Here is a 22,594-nt window from a genome sequence, read left to right as displayed (position 1 = left end):
CGCTGAGCATAGAGAATTTTCCAAAAAGGAATCATACGACGAGGATGGGATTCGAACCCATGCGTGCAGAGCACAATGGATTAGCAGTCCATCGCCTTAACCACTCGGCCACCCTGTCAACAAAAGTACCTTTACTGAACCCACATTTGGAAAACAGTCGTGATGATTCTTAGGCTTCATTTTCTTTCCACATGCAACAGCGCCGTACATCAGACATTGGCTCAGCAGGTCTTGTTTTACATCCAACGTGATGACCCATGCTAATGGCATACATACTAAACATTCAGTCCTCTCTGCTTCTCATTTATGTTGGCATTTCCCTAGCATTCCCTAAATCTGTCAATTCTGCCTTCTATCTAACTTTTAAAGTAAAACAGGCCACAATTCATGCAAGGCAAATGCATGGATTACATACCTATGGACAAATTATCCATGTCTTTTCCAAAAAGGATCGTCCCAAGCCGATTTCATTTAGAATTGTCACGATGCAAAATGACAGAGAACTGCATGCTGCTGCCAAGTATGTGATGGGACTCGACTTCCTTGCTGTTCTATAGTGGTAGCCACCTGAAACTACATGCTGCATAGGATCTGTTCACACTTAATTTGCCATCTCTGTGACAAATAGCAAAACTTAGAACCACTCCTCAAAATCATCCTACATTTAAAAATTCTTCTCCTGGATCATCCTTGCCATCTTTCTGGTTTTCCACAGTTTTGCTCATGGGCGCTGTGGCTTAGTTGGTTAAAGTCTAGTTCAACTCTCAGCAGTGCCTTGTTCTCTTATTCTGCTCAATAATCAGCTTTATTTCCAAAAGGGAGATGTTCACTAGCCAATGACATTAAAGATGCTCATCCTACATCCCTAGAATACTCCACCCGAGTGGCAAAGAGTCAGCTCTGGTTTAGTTTTAACAAGTAGATGGTTGCAACGTTTTGCAAAATGTAGGATGGCATAAGGCACGATAAATTAGAGGTGCCGATTCACTATTGCCTGACTGATACGCTACATAATGCCTGTAAATATGTTTAGAGACTTCAATAGCATCCTTCTTGAACGGCGATGGTAAATTTTCTTCCTCGGGGCATTGCTTGCGCTGAGCATAGAGAATTTTCCAAAAAGGAATCATACGACGAGGATGGGATTCGAACCCATGCGTGCAGAGCACAATGGATTAGCAGTCCATCGCCTTAACCACTCGGCCACCCCGTCAACAAAAGTACCTTTACCGAACCCACATTTGGAAAACAGTTGTGATGATTCTTAGGCTTCATTTTCTTTCCACATGCAACAGCGCCGTACATCAGACATTGGCTCAGCAGGTCTTGTTTTACATCCAACGTGATGACCCATGCTAATGGCATACATACTAAACATTCAGTCCTCTCTGCTTCTCATTTATGTTGGCATTTCCCTAGCATTCCCTAAATCTGTCAATTCTGCCTTCTATCTAACTTTTAAAGTAAAACAGGCCACAATTCATGCAAGGCAAATGCATGGATTACATACCTATGGACAAATTATCCATGTCTTTTCCAAAAAGGATCGTCCCAAGCCGATTTCATTTAGAATTGTCACGATGCAAAATGACAGAGAACTGCATGCTGCTGCCAAGTATGTGATGGGACTCGACTTCCTTGCTGTTCTATAGTGGTAGCCACCTGAAGCTACATGCTGCATAGGATCTGTTCACACTTAATTTGCCATCTCTGTGACATATAGCAAAACTTAGAACCACTCCTCAAAATCATCCTACATTTAAAAATTCTTCTCCTGGATCATCCTTGCCATCTTTCTGGTTTTCCACAGTTTTGCTCATGGGCACTGTGGCTTAGTTGGTTAAAGCGCCTGTCTAGTAAACAGGAGATCCTGAGTTCAACTCTCAGCAGTGCCTTGTTCTCTTATTCTGCTCAATAATCAGCTTTTTTTTCCAAAAGGGAGATGTTCACTAGCCAATGACATTAAAGATGCTCGTCCCACATCCCTAGAATACTCCACCCGAGTGGCAAAGAGTCAGCTCTGGTTTAGTTTTAACAAGTAGATGGTTGCAACGTTTTTCAAAATGTAGGATGGCATAAGGCACGATAAATTAGAGGTGCCGATTCACTATTGCCTGACTGATACGCTACATAATGCCTGTAAATATGTTTAGAGACTTCAATAGCATCCTTCTTGAACGGCGATGGTAAATTTTCTCCCTCGGGGCATTGCTTGCGCTGAGCATAGAGAATTTTCCAAAAAGGAATCATACGACGAGGATGGGATTCGAACCCATGCGTGCAGAGCACAATGGATTAGCAGTAGAGATGAGCGAACACCAAAATGTTCGGGTGTTCGTTATTCGTAACGAACTTCCCGTGATGCTCGAGGGTTCATTTCGAACAACGAACCCCATTGAAGTCAATGGGCGACCAGAACATTTTTGTATTTCGCCGATGCTCGCTAAGGTTTTCATGTGTGAAAATCTGGGCAATTCAGGAAAGTGATGGGAATGACACAGTGACGGATAGGGCAGGCGAGGGGCTACATGATGGGCTGCATCCTAAGTTCACAGGTCCCACTATTAAGCCACAATAGCGGCAAGAGTGGGCCCCCCCCTCCCAACAACTTTTACTTCTGAAAAGCGCTCATTAGCATGGCATACCTTTGCTAAGCACCACACTACCTCCAACAAAGCACAATCACTGCCTGCATGACACTCCACTGACACTTCTCCTGGGTTACATGCTGCCCAACCGCCCCCCCTCCCCCCCCACAGCGCACACCAAAGTGTCCCTGGGCAGCCTTCAGCTGCCCTCATGCCACACCACGCTCATGTCTATTTAGAATTGCGTCTGCCATGAGGAGGAACCGCAGGCACACACTGCAGAGGTTGGCACGGCTAGGCAGCGACCCTCTTTAAAAGTGGCGGAGCGATAGCCCACAATGCTGTACAGAAGCAATGAGAAATAGAATCCTGTGCCACCGCCATCAGGAGCTGCACACGTGGGCATAGCAATGGGGAACCTATGTGCCACACACTATTCATTCTGTCAAGGTGTCTGCATGCCCCAGTCAGACCGGGCTTTTTAATTCATAGACACAGGCAGGTACAACTCCCTATTGTGAAGTCCCTGTCGACCCACAGCATGGGTGGCTCCCTGGAACCCACCGGCGGTACACAGAAATATCCCATTGCATTGCCCAACACAGCTGAGGTAGTAATGTCGTGCTTAATGCAGGTGGGCTTCGGCCCACACTGCATGCCCCAGTCTGACTGGGGTTCTTTATAAGTGTACAGATGTAGTAAAAAGTCCGTGTGCACCTACAGCATGGGTGGGTGCCAGGAAGCCACCGGCGGTACATAGAAATATCCCATTGCATTGCCCAACACAGCTGAGGTAGTAATGTTGTGCTTAACCCTTTCCAATCCAATTTGTATATGGTTTTCCTAGGGGGCTTACTCTTTTTCTGCTGTTATACAACGGCGCTATATGCTGGCTAAAGCCAGTACTGCATGAGCTGACACGTAGGATAGGCTCCGACAGCAGAGAGGCTGGCAATATACAGTAAGAGAACCCCGACGGACGTCTACCAACAACGGAGCTGTACAGCCTTAAACCCTAATGTCTTCAAAGGTCACACAGTGGACTGGAAAGGGTTAATGCAGGTGGGTTTCGGCCCACACTGCATGCCCCAGTCAGACTGGGGTTCTTTACAAGTGGACACATGTAGGTTAAACTCCCTGTGGACCCACTGCCTGGGTGGGTGCCAGGAAGCCACCGGCGTTACATAGAAATATCCCACTGCATTGCCCAACACAGCTGAGGTAGTAATGTCGTGCGTAATACAGGTGGGCTTCGGCCCACACTGCATGCCCCAGTCAGACGGGTTCTTTAGAAGTGTACAGATGTATTAAAAACTCAGTGTGCACCTACAGCATGGGTGGCTCCCTGGAACCCACCGGCGGTACATAAAAATATCCCATTGCATTGCCCAACACAGCTGAGGTAGTAATGTCGTGCGTAATACAGGTGGGCTTCGGCCCACACTGCATGCCCCAGTCAGACGGGTTCTTTAGAAGTGTACAGATGTATTAAAAACTCAGTGTGCACCTACAGCATGGGTGGCTCCCTGGAACCCACCGGCGGTACATAAAAATATCCCATTGCATTGCCCAACACAGCTGAGGTAACGTCAGCTGTAATGCAGGTGGGCTAAAAATTAATTTGATTACACTGTAGGCGAGGGCCCACAAAAATTGCTGTATCAACAGTACTAATGTACATCCCAAAAATTGGCCATGGCCAGCCAAGAGGGCAGGTGAAACCCATTAATCGCTTTGGTTAATGTGGCTTAAGTGGTAACTAGGCCTGGAGGCAGCCCAGTGTAACGAAAAATTGGTTCAAGTTAAAGTTCCAATGCTTTTAAGCGCATTGAAACTTATAAAAATTGTTCAGAAAAATTATTTGAGTGAGCCTTGTGGCCCTAAGAAAAATTGCCCGTTCAGCGTGATTACGTGAGGTTTCAGGAGGAGGAGCAGGAGGAGGAGGAGGAGGAATATTAGACACAGATTGATGAAGCAGAAATGTCCCCGTTTTGGATGGTGAGAGAGAACGTAGCTTCCATCCGCGGGTGCAGCCTACGTATTGCTTACGTATCGCTGCTGTCCGCTGGTGGAGAACAGAAGTCTGGGGAAATCCAGCCTTTGTTCATCTTGATGAGTGTTAGCCTGTCGGCACTGTCGGTTGACAAGCGGCTACGCTTATCTGTGATGATTCCCCCAGCCGCACTAAACACCCTCTCCGACAGGACGCTAGCCGCAGGACAAGCAAGCACCTCCAGGGCATACAGCGCTAGTTCAGGCCACATGTCCAGCTTCGACACCCAGTAGTTGTAGGGGGCAGAGGCGTCACCAAGGATGGTCGTGCGATCCGCTACGTACTCCCTCACCATCCTTTTACAGTGCTCCCGCCGACTCAGCCGTGACTGGGGAGCGGTGACACAGTCTTGGTGGGGAGCCATAAAGCTGGCCAGGCCCTTAAAGACTGTTGCACTGCCTGGGATGTACATGCTGCTCGATCTACGCACATCCCCTGCTACCTTGCCCTCGGTACTGCGCCTTCTGCCACTAGCGCTGTCGGCTGGGAATTTTACCATCAGCTTGTCCGCAAGGGTCCTGTGGTATAGCAACACTCTCGAACCCCTTTCCTCTTCGGGAATCAGAGTGGGCAGGTTCTCCTTATACCGTGGATCGAGCAGTGTGTACACCCAGTAATCCGTCGTGGCCAGAATGCGTGCAACGCGAGGGTCACGAGAAAGGCATCCTAACATGAAGTCAGCCATGTGTGCCAGGGTACCAGTACGCAACACATGGCTGTCCTCACTAGGAAGATCACTTTCAGGATCCTCCTCCTCCTCCTCCTCCTCCTCAGGCCATACACGCTGAAAGGATGACAGGCAATCAGCCGGTGTACCGTCAGCAGCGGCCCAAGCTGTCTCTTCCCCCTCCTCCTCATCCTCCTCATGCTCCTCCTCCTCCTCCTGTACGCGCTGAGAAATAGACAGGAGGGTGCCCTGACTATCCAGCGGCATACTGTCTTCCCCCGCCCCCGTTTCCGAGCGCAAAGCAGCTGCCTTTATGGTTTGCAGGGAATTTCTCAAGATGCATAGCAGAGGAATGGTGACGCTAATGATTGTAGCATCGCCGCTCACCACCTGGGTAGACTCCTCAAAATTACCAAGGACATGGCAGATGTCTGCCAACCAGGCCCACTCTTCTGAAAGGAATTGAGGAGGCTGACTCCCACTGCGCCGCCCATGTTGGAGTTGGTATTCGACTATAGCTCTCCGTTGTTCATAGAGCCTGGCCAACATGTGGAGCGTAGAGTTCCACCGTGTGGGCACGTCGCACAGCAGTCGGTGCACTGGCAGCTTAAAGTGATGTTGCAGGGTGCGCAGGGTGGCAGCGTCCGTGTGGGACTTGCGGAAATGTGCGCAGAGCCGGCGCGCCTTTACGAGCAGGTCTGACAAGCGTGGGTAGCTTTTCAGAAAGCGCTGAACCACCAAATTAAAGACGTGGGCCAGGCATGGCACGTGCGTGAGGCTGCCGAGCTGCAGAGCTGCCACCAGGTTACGGCCGTTGTCACACACGACCATGCCCGGTTGGAGGCTCAGCGGCGCAAGCCAGCGGTCGGTCTGCTGTGTCAGACCCTGCAGCAGTTCGTGGGCTGTGTGCCTCTTATCGCCTAAGCTGAGTAGTTTCAGCACGGCCTGCTGACGCTTGCCCACCGCTGTGCTGCCACACCGCGCGACACCGACTGCTGGCGACATGCTGCTGCTAACACATCTTGATTGTGAGACAGAGGAGGAGGAGGAGGAGGAGGGTGCTTTAGTGGAGGAAGCATACACCTCCGCAGATACCAGCACCGAGCTGGGGCCCGCAATTCTGGGGGTGGGTAGGACGTGAGCGGTCCCAGGCTCTGACTCTGTCCCAGCCTCCACTAAATTCACCCAATGTGCCGTCAGGGAGATGTAGTGGCCCTGCCCGCCTGTGCTTGTCCACGTGTCCGTAGTTAAGTGGACCGTGGCAGTAACCGCGTTGGTGAGGGCGCGCACAATGTTGCGGGAGACGTGGTCGTGCAGGGCTGGGACGGCACATCGGGAAAAGTAGTGGCGACTGGGAACTGAGTAGCGCGGGGCCGCCGCCTCCATGATACTTTTGAAAGACTCCGTTTCCACAACCCTATACGGCAGCATCTCAAGGCTGATGAATTTTGCGATGCGGACGGTTAACGTTTGAGCGTGCGGGTGCGTGGCGGCGTACTTGCGCTTGCGCTCGAACACTTGCGCAAGCGACGGCTGAACGGTGCGCTGAACTATACTGCTGGATGGGGCCGAGGACAGCGGAGATGAGGGTGTGGGTGCAGGCCATGAGGCGGTAGTGCCTGTGTCCTGAGAGGGGGGTTGCATCTCAGTGGCAGGTTGGGGCACAGGGGGAGAGGCAGGGGTGCAAACCGGAGGCGGTGAACGGCCTTTGTCCCACCTTGCGGGGTGCTTGGCCATCATATGTCTGCGCATGGTGGTGGTGGTGAGGCTGTTGGTGTTGGCTCCCCGGCTGAGCTTTGCGCGACAAAGGTTGCACACCACTGTTCGTCGGTCGTCAGGCGTCTCTGTGAAAAACTGCCAGACCTTAGAGCACCTCGGCCTCCGCAGGGTGGCATGGCGCGAGGGGGCGCTTTGGGAAACACTTGGTGGATTATTCGGTCTGGCCCTGCCTCTACCCCTGGCCCTGGACACCGCACTGCCTCTTGCAACCTGCCCTGCTGATGCCCTTGACTCCCCCTCTGAAGACCTGTCCTCCTGAGTAAGCGTTGCACACCAGGTGGGGTCAGTCACCTCATCGTCCTGCTGCTCTTCCTCCGAATCCTCTGTGCGCTGCTCCCTGGGACTTACTGCCCTTACTACTACCTCACTGCAAGACAACTGTGTCTGATCGTCATCGTCCTCCTGACCCACAGAAAGTTGTTGAGACAGTTGGCGGAAGTCCCCAGCCTCTTCCCCCGGACCCCGGGAACTTTCGAATGGTTGGGCATCAGTGACGATAAACTCCTCTGGTGGGAGAGGAACCGCTGCTGCCCAATCTAAGCAGGGGCCCGAGAACAGTTCCTGGGAGTGCTCCTGCTCCTGAGCAGGTGTTATTGTAGTGGAGTGAGGAGGCTGGGAGGAAGGAGGAGCAGCAGACAGAGGATTCGGATTGGCAGCAGTGGACGGCGCAGAACTGCGGGTAGACGATAGGTTGCTCGAAGCACTTTCTGCCATCCAGGACAGGACCTGCTCACACTGCTCATTTTCTAATAACCGTCTCCCGCGTGGACCCATTAATTGGGCGATGAATGTGGGGACGCCAGAAACGTGCCTCTCTCCTAATCGCGCAGTAGTCGGCTGCGACACACCTGGATCAGGAGCTTGGCCTGTGCCCACACCCTGACTTGGCCCTCCGCGTCCTCGGCCGCGTCCACGTCCTCTAGGCCTACCCCTACCCCTCAGCATGCTGTATTACCAGTGATTTGATTTCACAGGCAGGAAATAAATTGGCGCAAGACTGCAGGCCAAATATAATTTTTGCCCTTTTTGGAAAACGAAAGGCCCCACTGCCTCTAGTGAATGAATTATCTAAGTTTAATAACTGTGCTGTGTCCCTGCTTATGTGTCACAGAACGTGAGGGTAGCAGAGTTATTATAACTCTTGGAGAGCAGGTATTTTTTTCCCAATTAAGGAAAGCAAATGGCGAAGCCAGCAGTAAAGCGTAGCTGGGTGCGTATGATTTAGCAATGTTTTTCACGCAGCTCACACGTCTCCACAGGCGTAAGGACGGACAGAGGCTGGACAAATAGATTTGTTTTCAGTTTTTTCCCACCAACAGGCAGCACTGCGTATATTCAATGAACATGAGAAGTTTAATAACTGTGCTGTGTCCCTGCTTATGTGTCACAGAACGTGAGGGTAGCAGAGTTATTATAACTCTGGCAGAGCAGGTATTTTTTTTCCCAATTAAGGAAAGCAAATGGCGAAGCCAGCAGTAAAGCGTAGCTGGGTGCGTATGATTTAGCAATGTTTTTCACGCAGCTCACACGTCTCCACAGGCGTAAGGACGGACAGAGGCTGGACAAATAGATTTGTTTTCAGTTTTTTCCCACCAACAGGCAGCACTGCGTATATTCAATGAACATGAGAAGTTTAATAACTGTGCTGTGTCCCTGCTTATGTGTCACAGAACGTGAGGGTTGCAGAGTTATTATAACTCTGGCAGAGCAGGTATTTTTTTTCCCAATTAAGGAAAGCAAATGGCGAAGCCAGCAGTAAAGCGTAGCTGGGTGCGTATGATTTAGCAATGTTTTTCACGCAGCTCACACGTCTCCACAGGCGTAAGGACGGACAGAGGCTGGACAAATAGATTTGTTTTCAGTTTTTTCCCACCAACAGGCAGCACTGCGTATATTCAATGAACATGAGAAGTTTAATAACTGTGCTGTGTCCCTGCTTATGTGTCACAGAACGTGAGGGTAGCAGAGTTATTATAACTCTGGCAGAGCAGGTATTTTTTTCCCAATTAAGGAAAGCAAATGGCGAAGCCAGCAGTAAAGCGTAGCTGGGTGCGTATGATTTAGCAATGTTTTTCACGCAGCTCACACGTCTCCACAGGCGTAAGGACGGACAGAGGCTGGACAAATAGATTTGTTTTCAGTTTTTTCCCACCAACAGGCAGCACTGCGTATATTCAATGAACATGAGAAGTTTAATAACTGTGCTGTGTCCCTGCTTATGTGTCACAGAACGTGAGGGTAGCAGAGTTATTATAACTCTGGCAGAGCAGGTATTTTTTTCCCAATTAAGGAAAGCAAATGGCGAAGCCAGCAGTAAAGCGTAGCTGGGTGCGTATGATTTAGCAATGTTTTTCACGCAGCTCACACGTGTCCACAGGCGTAAGGACAGACAGAGGCTGGACAAATAGATTTGTTTTCAGTTTTTTCCCACCAACAGGCAGCACTGCGTATATTCAATGAACATGAGAAGTTTAATAACTGTGCTGTGTCCCTGCTTATGTGTCACAGAACGTGAGGGTAGCAGAGTTATTATAACTCTGGCAGAGCAGGTATTTTTTTCCCAATTAAGGAAAGCAAATGGCGAAGCCAGCAGTAAAGCGTAGCTGGGTGCGTATGATTTAGCAATGTTTTTCACGCAGCTCACACGTGTCCACAGGCGTTAGGACGGACAGAGGCTGGACAAATAGATTTGTTTTCAGTTTTTTCCCACCAACAGGCAGCACTGCGTATATTCTATGAATAATAACTGTGTTGTGGCCCTGCCTATACAATTCTTTCCCTGCAGTATCAATGGAGGGTGGAATGCTCTGCAGAGGCGATTTTGAGAAGCCCAAAAAAAATGCAGCACAGCTAACAGCAGCCTGGACAGTACTGCACACGGATAAATATGGCCCTAGAAAGGACCGTTGAGGTTCTTGAAGGCTACACTCACTCCTAACACTCTCCCTGCCTATGCAGCACTTCTGTCCCTAATGCCAGGTGCAACGGTCTGCAGAGGCGATTTTGAGAAAAAAAAAAATCCCACTGCTAACAGCAGCCAACACACAGCTATCAGTGGCCCTAATAAGGACCTTTGGGGGGTCTTGAAGCCTACACTAACTACCAATTCTTTCCCTACAGCAGCTCCGGTATAAACAGCACTGTCCCTCATCTAACTCACACCGCATCTGAGGCGAGCCGCGGGAGGGGCCGACTTTTATATTAGGCGAACACCTGATCTCGCCAGCCACTCACAGCAGGGGGGTGGTATAGGGCTTAAACGTTGCAGGGGGAAGTTGTAATGCCTTCCCTGTCTTTCAATTGGCCAGAAAAGCGCGCTAACGTCTCAGGGAAGGAAGTGAAAGTAACCAGAACACCGCATGGTGTTCGTTACGAATAACGAACATCCCGAACACCCTAATATTCGCACGAATATCAAGCTCGGACGAACGCGTTCGCTCATCTCTAATTAGCAGTCCATCGCCTTAACCACTCGGCCACCCCGTCAACAAAAGTACCTTTACTGAACCCACATTTGGAAAACAGTCGTGATGATTCTTAGGCTTCATTTTCTTTCCACATGCAACAGTGCCGTACATCAGACATTGGCTCAGCAGGTCTTGTTTTACATCCAACGTGATGACCCATGCTAATGGCATAAATACTAAACATTCAGTCCTCTCTGCTTCTCATTTATGTTGGCATTTCCCTAGCATTCCCTAAATCTGTCAATTCTGCCTTCTATCTAACTTTTAAAGTAAAACAGGCCACAATTCATGCAAGGCAAATGCATGGATTACATACCTATGGACAAATTATCCATGTCTTTTCCAAAAAAGATCGTCCCAAGCCGATTTCATTTAGAATTGTCACGATGCAAAATGACAGAGAACTGCATGCTGCTGCCAAGTATGTGATGGGACTCGACTTCCTTTCTGTTCTATAGTGGTAGCCACCTGAAACTCCATGCTGCATAGGATCTGTTCACACTTAATTTGCCATCTCTGTGACAAATAGCAAAACTTAGAACCACTCCTCAAAATCATCCTACATTTAAAATATCTTCTCCTGGATCATCCTTGCCATCTTTCTGGTTTTCCACAGTTTTGCTCATGGGCACTGTGGCTTAGTTGGTTAAAGCGCCTGTCTAGTAAACTCTCAGCAGTGCCTTGTTCTCTTATTCTGCTCAATAATCAGCTTTATTTCCAAAAGGGAGATGTTCACTAGCCAATGACATTAAAGATGCTCGTCCTACATCCCTAGAATACTCCACCCGAGTGGCAAAGAGTCAGCTCTGGTTTAGTTTTAACAAGTAGGTGGTTGCAACGTTTTGCAAAATGTAGGATGGCATAAGGCACGATAAATTAGAGGTGCCGATTCACTATTGCCTGACTGATACACTACATAATGCCTGTAAATATGTTTAGAGACTTCAATAGCATCCTTCTTGAACGGCGATGGTAAATTTTCTTCCTCGGGGCATTGCTTGCGCTGAGCATAGAGAATTTTCCAAAAAGGAATCATACGACGAGGATGGGATTCAAACCCAAGCGTGCAGAGCACAATGGATTAGCAGTCCATTGCCTTAACCACTCGGCCACTCCATCAACAAAAGTACCTTTACCGAACCCACATTTGGAAAACAGTCGTGATGATTCTTAGGCTTCATTTTCTTTCCACATGCAACAGCGCCGTACATCAGACATTGGCTCACCAGGTCTTGTTTTACATCCAACGTGATGACCCATGCTAATGGCATACATACTAAACATTCAGTCCTCTCTGCTTCTTATTTATGTTGGCATTTCCCTAGCATTCCCTAAATCTGTCAATTCTGCCTTCTATCTAACTTTTAAAGTAAAACAGGCCACAATTCATGCAAGGCAAATGCATGGATTACATACCTATGGAGAAATTATCCATGTCTTTTCCAAAAAGGATCGTCCCAAGCCGATTTCATTTAGAATTGTCACGATGCAAAATGACAGAGAACTGCATGCTGCTGCCAAGTATGTGATGGGACTCGACTTCCTTGCTGTTCTATAGTGGTAGCCACCTGAAACTACATGCTGCATAGGATCTGTTCACACTTAATTTGCCATCTCTGTGACAAATAGCAAAACTTAGAACCACTCCTCAAAATCATCCTACATTTAAAAATTCTTCTCCTGGATCATCCTTGCCATCTTTCTGGTTTTCCACAGTTTTGCTCATGGGCACTGTGGCTTAGTTGGTTAAAGCGCCTGTCTAGTAAACAGGAGATCCTGAGTTCAACTCTCAGCAGTGCCTTGTTCTCTTATTCTGCTCAATAATCAGCTTTTTTTTCCAAAAGGGAGATGTTCACTAGCCAATGACATTAAAGATGCTCGTCCCACATCCCTAGAATACTCCACCCGAGTGGCAAAGAGTCAGCTCTGGTTTAGTTTTAACAAGTAGATGGTTGCAACGTTTTGCAAAATGTAGGATGGCATAAGGCACGATAAATTAGAGGTGCCGATTCACTATTGCCTGACTGATACGCTACATAATGCCTGTAAATATGTTTAGAGACTTCAATAGCATCCTTCTTGAACGGCGATGGTAAATTTTCTTCCTCGGGGCATTGCTTGCGCTGAGCATAGAGAATTTTCCAAAAAGGAATCATACGACGAGGATGGGATTCGAACCCATGCGTGTAGAGCACAATGGATTAGCAGTCCATCGCCTTAAACACTCGGCCACCCCGTCAACAAAAGTACCTTTACTGAACCCACATTTGGAAAACAGTCGTGATGATTCTTAGGCTTCATTTTCTTTCCACATGCAACAGCGCCGTACATCAGACATTGGCTCAGCAGGTCTTGTTTTACATCCAACGTGATGACCCATGCTAATGGCATACATACTAAACATTCAGTCCTCTCTGCTTCTCATTTATGTTGGCATTTCCCTAGCATTCCCTAAATCTGTCAATTCTGCCTTCTATCTAACTTTTAAAGTAAAACAGGCCACAATTCATGCAAGGCAAATGCATGGATTACATACCTATGGACAAATTATCCATGTCTTTTCCAAAAAGGATCGTCCCAAGCCGATTTCATTTAGAATTGTCACGATGCAAAATGACAGAGAACTGCATGCTGCTGCCAAGTATGTGATGGGACTCGACTTCCTTGCTGTTCTATAGTGGTAGCCACCTGAAACTACATGCTGCATAGGATCTGTTCACACTTAATTTGCCATCTCTGTGACAAATAGCAAAACTTAGAACCACTCCTCAAAATCATCCTACATTTAAAAATTCTTCTCCTGGATCATCCTTGCCATCTTTCTGGTTTTCCACAGTTTTGCTCATGGGCACTGTGGCTTAGTTGGTTAAAGCGCCTGTCTAGTAAACTCTCAGCAGTGCCTTGTTCTCTTATTCTGCTCAATAATCAGCTTTATTTCCAAAAGGGAGATGTTCACTAGCCAATGACATTAAAGATGCTCATCCTACATCCCTAGAATACTCCACCCGAGTGGCAAAGAGTCAGCTCTGGTTTAGTTTTAACAAGTAGATGGTTGCAACGTTTTGCAAAATGTACGATGGCATAAGGCACGATAAATTAGAGGTGCCGATTCACTATTGCCTGACTGATACGCTACATAATGCCTGTAAATATGTTTAGAGACTTCAATAGCATCCTTCTTGAACGGTGATGGTAAATTTTCTTCCTCGGGGCATTGCTTGCGCTGAGCATAGAAAATTTTCCAAAAAGGAATCATATGACGTGGATGGGATTCGAACCCATGCGTGCAGAGCACAATGGATTAGCAGTCCATCGCCTTAAACACTCGGCCACCCCGTCAACAAAAGTACCTTTACTGAACCCACATTTGGAAAACAGTCGTGATGATTCTTAGGCTTTATTTTCTTTCCACATGCAACAGCGCCGTACATCAGACATTGGCTCAGCAGGTCTTGTTTTACATCCAACGTGATGACCCATGCTAATGGCATACATACTAAACATTCAGTCCTCTCTGCTTCTCATTTATGTTGACATTTCCCTAGCATTCCCTAAATCTGTCAATTCTGCCTTCTATCTAACTTTTAAAGTAAAACAGGCCACAATTCATGCAAGGCAAATGCATGGATTACATACCTATGGACAAATTATCCATGTCTTTTCCAAAAAGGATCGTCCCAAGCCGATTTCATTTAGAATTGTCACGATGCAAAATGACAGAGAACTGCATGCTGCTGCCAAGTATGTGATGGGACTCGACTTCCTTGCTGTTCTATAGTGGTAGCCACCTGAAACTACATGCTGCATAGGATCTGTTCACACTTAATTTGCCATCTCTGTGACAAATAGCAAAACTTAGAACCACTCCTCAAAATCATCCTACATTTAAAAATTCTTCTCCTGGATCATCCTTGCCATCTTTCTGGTTTTCCACAGTTTTGCTCATGGGCGCTGTGGCTTAGTTGGTTAAAGCGCCTGTCTAGTAAACAGGAGATCCTGAGTTCAACTCTCAGCAGTGCCTTGTTCTCTTATTCTGCTCAATAATCAGCTTTTTTTTTCCAAAAGGGAGATGTTCACTAGCCAATGACATTAAAGAAGCTCGTCCCACATCCCTAGAATACTCCACCCGAGTGGCAAAGAGTCAGCTCTGGTTTAGTTTTAACAAGTAGACGGTTGCAACGTTTTGCAAAATGTAGGATGGCATAAGGCACGATAAATTAGAGGTGCCGATTCACTATTGCCTGACTGATACGCTACATAATGCCTGTAAATATGTTTAGAGACTTCAATAGCATCCTTCTTGAACGGTGATGGTAAATTTTCTTCCTCGGGGCATTGCTTGCGCTGAGCATAGAGAATTTTCCAAAAAGGAATCATACGACGAGGATGGGATTCGAACCCATGCATGCAGAGCACAATGGATTAGCAGTCCATCGCCTTAACCACTCGGCCACCCCGTCAACAAAAGTACCTTTACCGAACCCACATTTGGAAAACAGTCGTGATGATTCTTAGGCTTCATTTTCTTTCCACATGCAACAGCGCCGTACATCAGACATTGGCTCAGCAGGTCTTGTTTTACATCCAACGTGATGACCCATGCTAATGGCATACATACTAAACATTCAGTCCTCTCTGCTTCTCATTTATGTTGGCATTTCCCTAGCATTCCCTAAATCTGTCAATTCTGCCTTCTATCTAACTTTTTAAGTAAAACAGGCCACAATTCATGCAAGGCAAATGCATGGATTACATACCTATGGACAAGTTATCCATGTCTTTTCCAAAAAGGATCGTCCCAAGCCGATTTCATTTAGAATTGTCACGATGCAAAATGACAGAGAACTGCATGCTGCTGCCAAGTATGTGATGGGACTCGACTTCCTTGCTGTTCTATAGTGGTAGCCACCTGAAACTACATGCTGCATAGGATCTGTTCACACTTAATTTGCCATCTCTGTGACAAATAGCAAAACTTAGAACCACTCCTCAAAATCATCCTACATTTAAAAATTCTTCTCCTGGATCATCCTTGCCATCTTTCTGGTTTTCCACAGTTTTGCTCATGGGCGCTGTGGCTTAGTTGGTTAAAGCGCCTGTCTAGTAAACAGGAGATCCTGAGTTCAACTCTCAGCAGTGCCTTGTTCTCTTATTCTGCTCAATAATCAGCTTTTTTTTTCCAAAAGGGAGATGTTCACTAGCCAATGACATTAAAGATGCTCGTCCCACATCCCTAGAATACTCCACCCGAGTGGCAAAGAGTCAGCTCTGGTTTAGTTTTAACAAGTAGACGGTTGCAACGTTTTGCAAAATGTAGGATGGCATAAGGCACGATAAATTAGAGGTGCCGATTCACTATTGCCTGACTGATACGCTACATAATGCCTGTAAATATGTTTAGAGACTTCAATAGCATCCTTCTTGAACGGTGATGGTAAATTTTCTTCCTCGGGGCATTGCTTGCGCTGAGCATAGAGAATTTTCCAAAAAGGAATCATATGACGTGGATGGGGTTCGAACCCATGCGTGCAGAGCACAATGGATTAGCAGTCCATCGCCTTAACCACTCGGCCACCCCGTCAACAAAAGTACCTTTACTGAACCCACATTTGGAAAACAGTCGTGATGATTCTTAGGCTTCATTTTCTTTCCACATGCAACAGCGCCGTACATCAGACATTGGCTCAGCAGGTCTTGTTTTACATCCAACGTGATGACCCATGCTAATGGCATACATACTAAACATTCAGTCCTCTCTGCTTCTCATTTATGTTGACATTTCCCTAGCATTCCCTAAATCTGTCAATTCTGCCTTCTATCTAACTTTTAAAGTAAAACAGGCCACAATTCATGCAAGGCAAATGCATGGATTACATACCTATGGACAAATTATCCATGTCTTTTCCAAAAAGGATCGTCCCAAGCCGATTTCATTTAGAATTGTCACGATGCAAAATGACAGAGAACTGCATGCTGCTGCCAAGTATGTGATGGGACTCGACTTCCTTGCTGTTCTATAGTGGTAGCCACCTGAAACTACATGCTGCATAGGATCTGTTCACACTTAATTTGCCATCTTTCTGGTTTTCCACAGTTTTGCTCATGGGCACTGTGGCTTAGTTGGTTAAAGCGCCTGTCTAGTAAACAGGAGATCCTGAGTTCAACTCTCAGCAGTGCCTTGTTCTCTTATTCTGCTCAATAATCATTTTTTTTTTCCAAAAGGGAGATGTTCACTAGCCAATGACATTAAAGATGCTCGTCCCACATCCCTAGAATACTCCAACCGAGTGGCAAAGAGTCAGCTCTGGTTTAGTTTTAACAAGTAGATGGTTGCAACGTTTTGCAAAATGTAGGATGGCATAAGGCACGATAAATTAGAGGTGCCGATTCACTATTGCCTGACTGATACGCTACATAATGCCTGTAAATATGTTTAGAGACTTCAATAGCATCCTTCTTGAACGGTGATGGTAAATTTTCTTCCTCGGGGCATTGCTTGCGCTGAGCATAGAGAATTTTCCAAAAAGGAATCATACGACGAGGATGGGATTCGAACCCATGCATGCAGAGCACAATGGATTAGCAGTCCATCGCCTTAACCACTCGGCCACCCCGTCAACAAAAGTACCTTTACCGAACCCACATTTGGAAAACAGTCGTGATGATTCTTAGGCTTCATTTTCTTTCCACATGCAACAGCGCCGTACATCAGACATTGGCTCAGCAGGTCTTGTTTTACATCCAACATGATGACCCATGCTAATGGCATACATACTAAACATTCAGTCCTCTCTGCTTCTCATTTATGTTGGCATTTCCCTAGCATTCCCTAAATCTGTCAATTCTGCCTTCTATCTAACTTTTTAAGTAAAACAGACCACAATTCATGCAAGGCAAATGCATGGATTACATACCTATGGACAAGTTATCCATGTCTTTTCCAAAAAGGATCGTCCCAAGCCGATTTCATTTAGAATTGTCACGATGCAAAATGACAGAGAACTGCATGCTGCTGCCAAGTATGTGATGGGACTCGACTTCCTTGCTGTTCTATAGTGGTAGCCACCTGAAACTACATGCTGCATAGGATCTGTTCACACTTAATTTGCCATCTCTGTGACAAATAGCAAAACTTAGAACCACTCCTCAAAATCATCCTACATTTAAAAATTCTTCTCCTGGATCATCCTTGCCATCTTTCTGGTTTTCCACAGTTTTGCTCATGGGCGCTGTGGCTTAGTTGGTTAAAGCGCCTGTCTAGTAAACAGGAGATCCTGAGTTCAACTCTCAGCAGTGCCTTGTTCTCTTATTCTGCTCAATAATCAGCTTTTTTTTTCCAAAAGGGAGATGTTCACTAGCCAATGACATTAAAGATGCTCGTCCCACATCCCTAGAATACTCCACCCGAGTGGCAAAGAGTCAGCTCTGGTTTAGTTTTAACAAGTAGACGGTTGCAACGTTTTGCAAAATGTAGGATGGCATAAGGCACGATAAATTAGAGGTGCCGATTCACTATTGCCTGACTGATACGCTACATAATGCCTGTAAATATGTTTAGAGACTTCAATAGCATCCTTCTTGAACGGTGATGGTAAATTTTCTTCCTCGGGGCATTGCTTGCGCTGAGCATAGAGAATTTTCCAAAAAGGAATCATACGACGAGGATGGGATTCGAACCCATGCATGCAGAGCACAATGGATTAGCAGTCCATCGCCTTAACCACTCGGCCACCCCGTCAACAAAAGTACCTTTACCGAACCCACATTTGGAAAACAGTCGTGATGATTCTTAGGCTTCATTTTCTTTCCACATGCAACAGCGCCGTACATCAGACATTGGCTCAGCAGGTCTTGTTTTACATCCAACGTGATGACCCATGCTAATGGCATACATACTAAACATTCAGTCCTCTCTGCTTCTCATTTATGTTGGCATTTCCCTAGCATTCCCTAAATCTGTCAATTCTGCCTTCTATCTAACTTTTTAAGTAAAACAGGCCACAATTCATGCAAGGCAAATGCATGGATTACATACCTATGGACAAGTTATCCATGTCTTTTCCAAAAAGGATCGTCCCAAGCCGATTTCATTTAGAATTGTCACGATGCAAAATGACAGAGAACTGCATGCTGCTGCCAAGTATGTGATGGGACTCGACTTCCTTGCTGTTCTATAGTGGTAGCCACCTGAAACTACATGCTGCATAGGATCTGTTCACACTTAATTTGCCATCTCTGTGACAAATAGCAAAACTTAGAACCACTCCTCAAAATCATCCTACATTTAAAAATTCTTCTCCTGGATCATCCTTGCCATCTTTCTGGTTTTCCACAGTTTTGCTCATGGGCGCTGTGGCTTAGTTGGTTAAAGCGCCTGTCTAGTAAACAGGAGATCCTGAGTTCAACTCTCAGCAGTGCCTTGTTCTCTTATTCTGCTCAATAATCAGCTTTTTTTTCCAAAAGGGAGATGTTCACTAGCCAATGACATTAAAGATGCTCGTCCCACATCCCTAGAATACTCCACCCGAGTGGCAAAGAGTCAGCTCTGGTTTAGGTTTAACAAGTAGATGGTTGCAACGTTTTGCAAAATGTAGGATGGCATAAGGCACGATAAATTAGAGGTGCCGATTCACTATTGCCTGACTGATACGCTACATAATGCCTGTAAATATGTTTAGAGACTTCAATAGCATCCTTCTTGAACAGTGATGGTAAATTTTCTTCCTCGGGGCATTGCTTGCACTGAGAATAGACAATTTTCCAAAAAGGAATCATACGACGAGGATGGGATTCGAACCCATGCATGCAGAGCACAATAGATTAGCAGTCCATCGCCTTAACCACTCGGCCACCCCGTCAACAAAAGTGCCTTTACCGAACCCACATTTGGAAAACAGTCGTGATGATTCTTAGGCTTCATTTTCTTTCCACATGCAACAGCGACGTACATCAGACATTGGCTCAGCAGGTCTTGTTTTACATCCAACGTGATGACCCATGCTAATGGCATACATACTAAACATTCAGTCCTCTCTGCTTCTCATTTATGTTGGCATTTCCCTAGCATTCCCTAAATCTGTCAATTCTGCCTTCTATCTAACTTTTAAAGTTAAACAGGCCACAATTCATGCAAGGCAAATGCATGGATTACATACCTATGGACAAGTTATCCATGTCTTTTCCAAAAAGGATCGTCCCAAGCCGATTTCATTTAGAATTGTCACGATGCAAAATGACAGAGAACTGCATGCTGCTGCCAAGTATGTGATGGGACTCGACTTCCTTGCTGTTCTATAGTGGTAGCCACCTGAAACTACATGCTGCATAGGATCTGTTCACACTTAATTTGCCATCTCTGTGACAAATAGCAAAACTTAGAACCACTCCTCAAAATCATCCTACATTTAAAAATTCTTCTCCTGGATCATCCTTGCCATCTTTCTGGTTTTCCCAGTTTTGCTCATGGGCGCTGTGGCTTAGTTGGTTAAAGCGCCTGTCTAGTAAACAGGAGATCCTGAGTTCAACTCTCAGCAGTGCCTTCTTCTCTTATTCTGCTCAATAATCAGCTTTTTTTTCCAAAAGGGAGATGTTCACTAGCCAATGACATTAAAGATGCTTGTCCCACATCCCTAGAATACTCCACCTGAGTGGCAAAGAGTCTGCTCTGGTTTAGTTTTAACAAGTAGATGGTTGCAACGTTTTGCAAAATGTAGGATGGCATAAGGCACGATAAATTAGAGGTGTCGATTCACTATTGCCTGACTGATACGCTACATAATGCCTGTAAATATGTTTAGAGACTTCAATAACATCCTTCTTGAACGGCGATGGTAAATTTTCTTCCTCGGGGCATCGCTTGCGCTGAGCATAGAGAATTTTCCAAAAAGGAATCATACGACGAGGATGGGATTCGAACCCATGCGTGCAGAGCACAATGGATTAGCAGTCCATCGCCTTAACCACTCGGCCACCCCGTCAACAAAAGTACCTTTACCGAACCCACATTTGGAAAACAGTCGTGATGATTCTTAGGCTTCATTTTCTTTCCACATGCAACAGCGCCGTACATCAGACATTGGCTCAGCAGGTCTTGTTTTACATCCAACGTGATGACCCATGCTAATGGCATAAATACTAAACATTCAGTCCTCTCTGCTTCTCATTTATGTTGGCATTTCCCTAGCATTCCCTAAATCTGTCAATTCTGCCTTCTATCTAACTTTTTAAGTAAAACAGGCCACAATTCATGCAAGGCAAATGCATGGATTACATACCTATGGAGAAATTATCCATGTCTTTTCCAAAAAGGATCGTCCCAAGCCGATTTCATTTAGAATTGTCACGATGCAAAATGACAGAGAACTGCATGCTGCTGCCAAGTATGTGATGGGACTCGACTTCCTTGCTGTTCTATAGTGGTAGCCACCTGAAACTACATGCTGCATAGGATCTGTTCACACTTAATTTGCCATCTCTGTGACAAATAGCAAAACTTAGAACCACTCCTCAAAATCATCCTACATTTAAAAATTCTTCTCCTGGATCATCCTTGCCATCTTTCTGGTTTTCCACAGTTTTGCTCATGGGCGCTGTGGCTTAGTTGGTTAAAGCGCCTGTCTAGTAAACAGGAGATCCTGAGTTCAACTCTCAGCAGTGCCTTGTTCTCTTATTCTGCTCAATAATCAGCTTTTTTTTCCAAAAGGGAGATGTTCATTAGCCAATGACATTAAAGATGCTCGTCCCACATCCCTAGAATACTCCACCCGAGTGGCAAAGAGTCAGCTCTGGTTTAGTTTTAACAAGTAGATGGTTGCAACGTTTTGCAAAATGTAGGATGGCATAAGGCACGATAAATTAGAGGTGCCGATTCACTATTGCCTGACTGATACGCTACATAATGCCTGTAAATATGTTTAGAGACTTCAATAGCATCCTTCTTGAACGGCGATGGTAAATTTTCTTCCTCGGGGCACTGCTAGCGCTGAGCATAGAGAATTTTCCAAAAAGGAATCATACGACGAGGATGGGATTCGAACCCATGCGTGCAGAGAACAATGGATTAGCAGTCCATCGCCTTAACCACCTTTACCGAACCCACATTTGGAAAACAGTCGTGATGATTCTTAGGCTTCATTTTCTTTCCACATGCAACAGCGCCGTACATCAGACATTGGCTCAGCAGGTCTTGTTTTACATCCAACGTGATGACCCATGCTAATGGCATACATACTAAACATTCAGTCCTCTCTGCTTCTCATTTATGTTGGCATTTCCCTAGCATTCCCTAAATCTGTCAATTCTGCCTTCTATCTAACTTTTAAAGTAAAACAGGCCACAATTCATGCAAGGCAAATGCATGGATTACATACCTATGGACAAATTATCCATGTCTTTTCCAAAAAGGATCGTCCCAAGCCGATTTCATTTAGAATTGTCACGATGCAAAATGACAGAGAACTGCATGCTGCTGCCAAGTATGTGATGGGACTCGACTTCCTTGCTGTTCTATAGTGGTAGCCACCTGAAACTACATGCTGCATAGGATCTGTTCACACTTAATTTGGCATCTTTCTGGTTTTCCACAGTTTTGCTCATGGGCACTGTGGCTTAGTTGGTTAAAGCGCCTGTCTAGTAAACAGGAGATCCTGAGTTCAACTCTCAGCAGTGCCTTGTTCTCTTATTCTGCTCAATAATCAGTTTTTTTTTCCAAAAGGGAGATGTTCACTAGCCAATGACATTAAAGATGCTCGTCCCACATCCCTAGAATACTCCACCCGAGTGGCAAAGAGTCAGCTCTGGTTTAGTTTTAACAAGTAGATGGTTGCAACGTTTTGCAAAATGTAGGATGGCATAAGGCACGATAAATTAGAGGTGCCGATTCACTATTGCCTGACTGATACGCTACATAATGCCTGTAAATATGTTTAGAGACTTCAATAGCATCCTTCTTGAACGGCGATGGTAAATTTTCTTCCTCGGGGCATTGCTTGCGCTGAGCATAGAGAATTTTCCAAAAAGGAATCATACGACGAGGATGGGA

The 22,594-nt window shown here is 46.0% G+C and overlaps 6 non-coding genes across 6 annotated transcripts; 4 read left to right on the top strand and 2 right to left on the bottom strand.

The window, feature by feature from the left end:
- Positions 1 to 1,131: 1,131 nt before the first annotated feature.
- On the bottom strand, positions 1,132 to 1,213 carry TRNAS-GCU (transfer RNA serine (anticodon GCU)). The gene has a single exon. It is a non-coding gene; the product is annotated as a tRNA-Ser (tRNA).
- Positions 1,214 to 1,821: 608 nt separating this feature from the next.
- Positions 1,822 to 1,895, top strand: TRNAT-AGU (transfer RNA threonine (anticodon AGU)). The gene has a single exon. It is a non-coding gene; the product is annotated as a tRNA-Thr (tRNA).
- A 10,386-nt stretch (positions 1,896 to 12,281) lies between these two features.
- Positions 12,282 to 12,355, top strand: TRNAT-AGU (transfer RNA threonine (anticodon AGU)). The gene has a single exon. It is a non-coding gene; the product is annotated as a tRNA-Thr (tRNA).
- Positions 12,356 to 16,659: 4,304 nt separating this feature from the next.
- TRNAT-AGU (transfer RNA threonine (anticodon AGU)) lies at positions 16,660 to 16,733 on the top strand. Its single transcript has one exon. It is a non-coding gene; the product is annotated as a tRNA-Thr (tRNA).
- A 3,716-nt stretch (positions 16,734 to 20,449) lies between these two features.
- Positions 20,450 to 20,531, bottom strand: TRNAS-GCU (transfer RNA serine (anticodon GCU)). Its single transcript has one exon. It is a non-coding gene; the product is annotated as a tRNA-Ser (tRNA).
- A 1,619-nt stretch (positions 20,532 to 22,150) lies between these two features.
- On the top strand, positions 22,151 to 22,224 carry TRNAT-AGU (transfer RNA threonine (anticodon AGU)). Its single transcript has one exon. It is a non-coding gene; the product is annotated as a tRNA-Thr (tRNA).
- The last annotated feature ends 370 nt before the right edge of the window (positions 22,225 to 22,594 follow it).

This window comes from Eleutherodactylus coqui, chromosome 11 (genome assembly GCF_035609145.1).
Source record: "Eleutherodactylus coqui strain aEleCoq1 chromosome 11, aEleCoq1.hap1, whole genome shotgun sequence".
Taxonomy (NCBI): Eukaryota; Metazoa; Chordata; class Amphibia; order Anura; family Eleutherodactylidae; genus Eleutherodactylus; species Eleutherodactylus coqui.
This window is presented reverse-complemented; position numbering and strand designations above follow the sequence as displayed.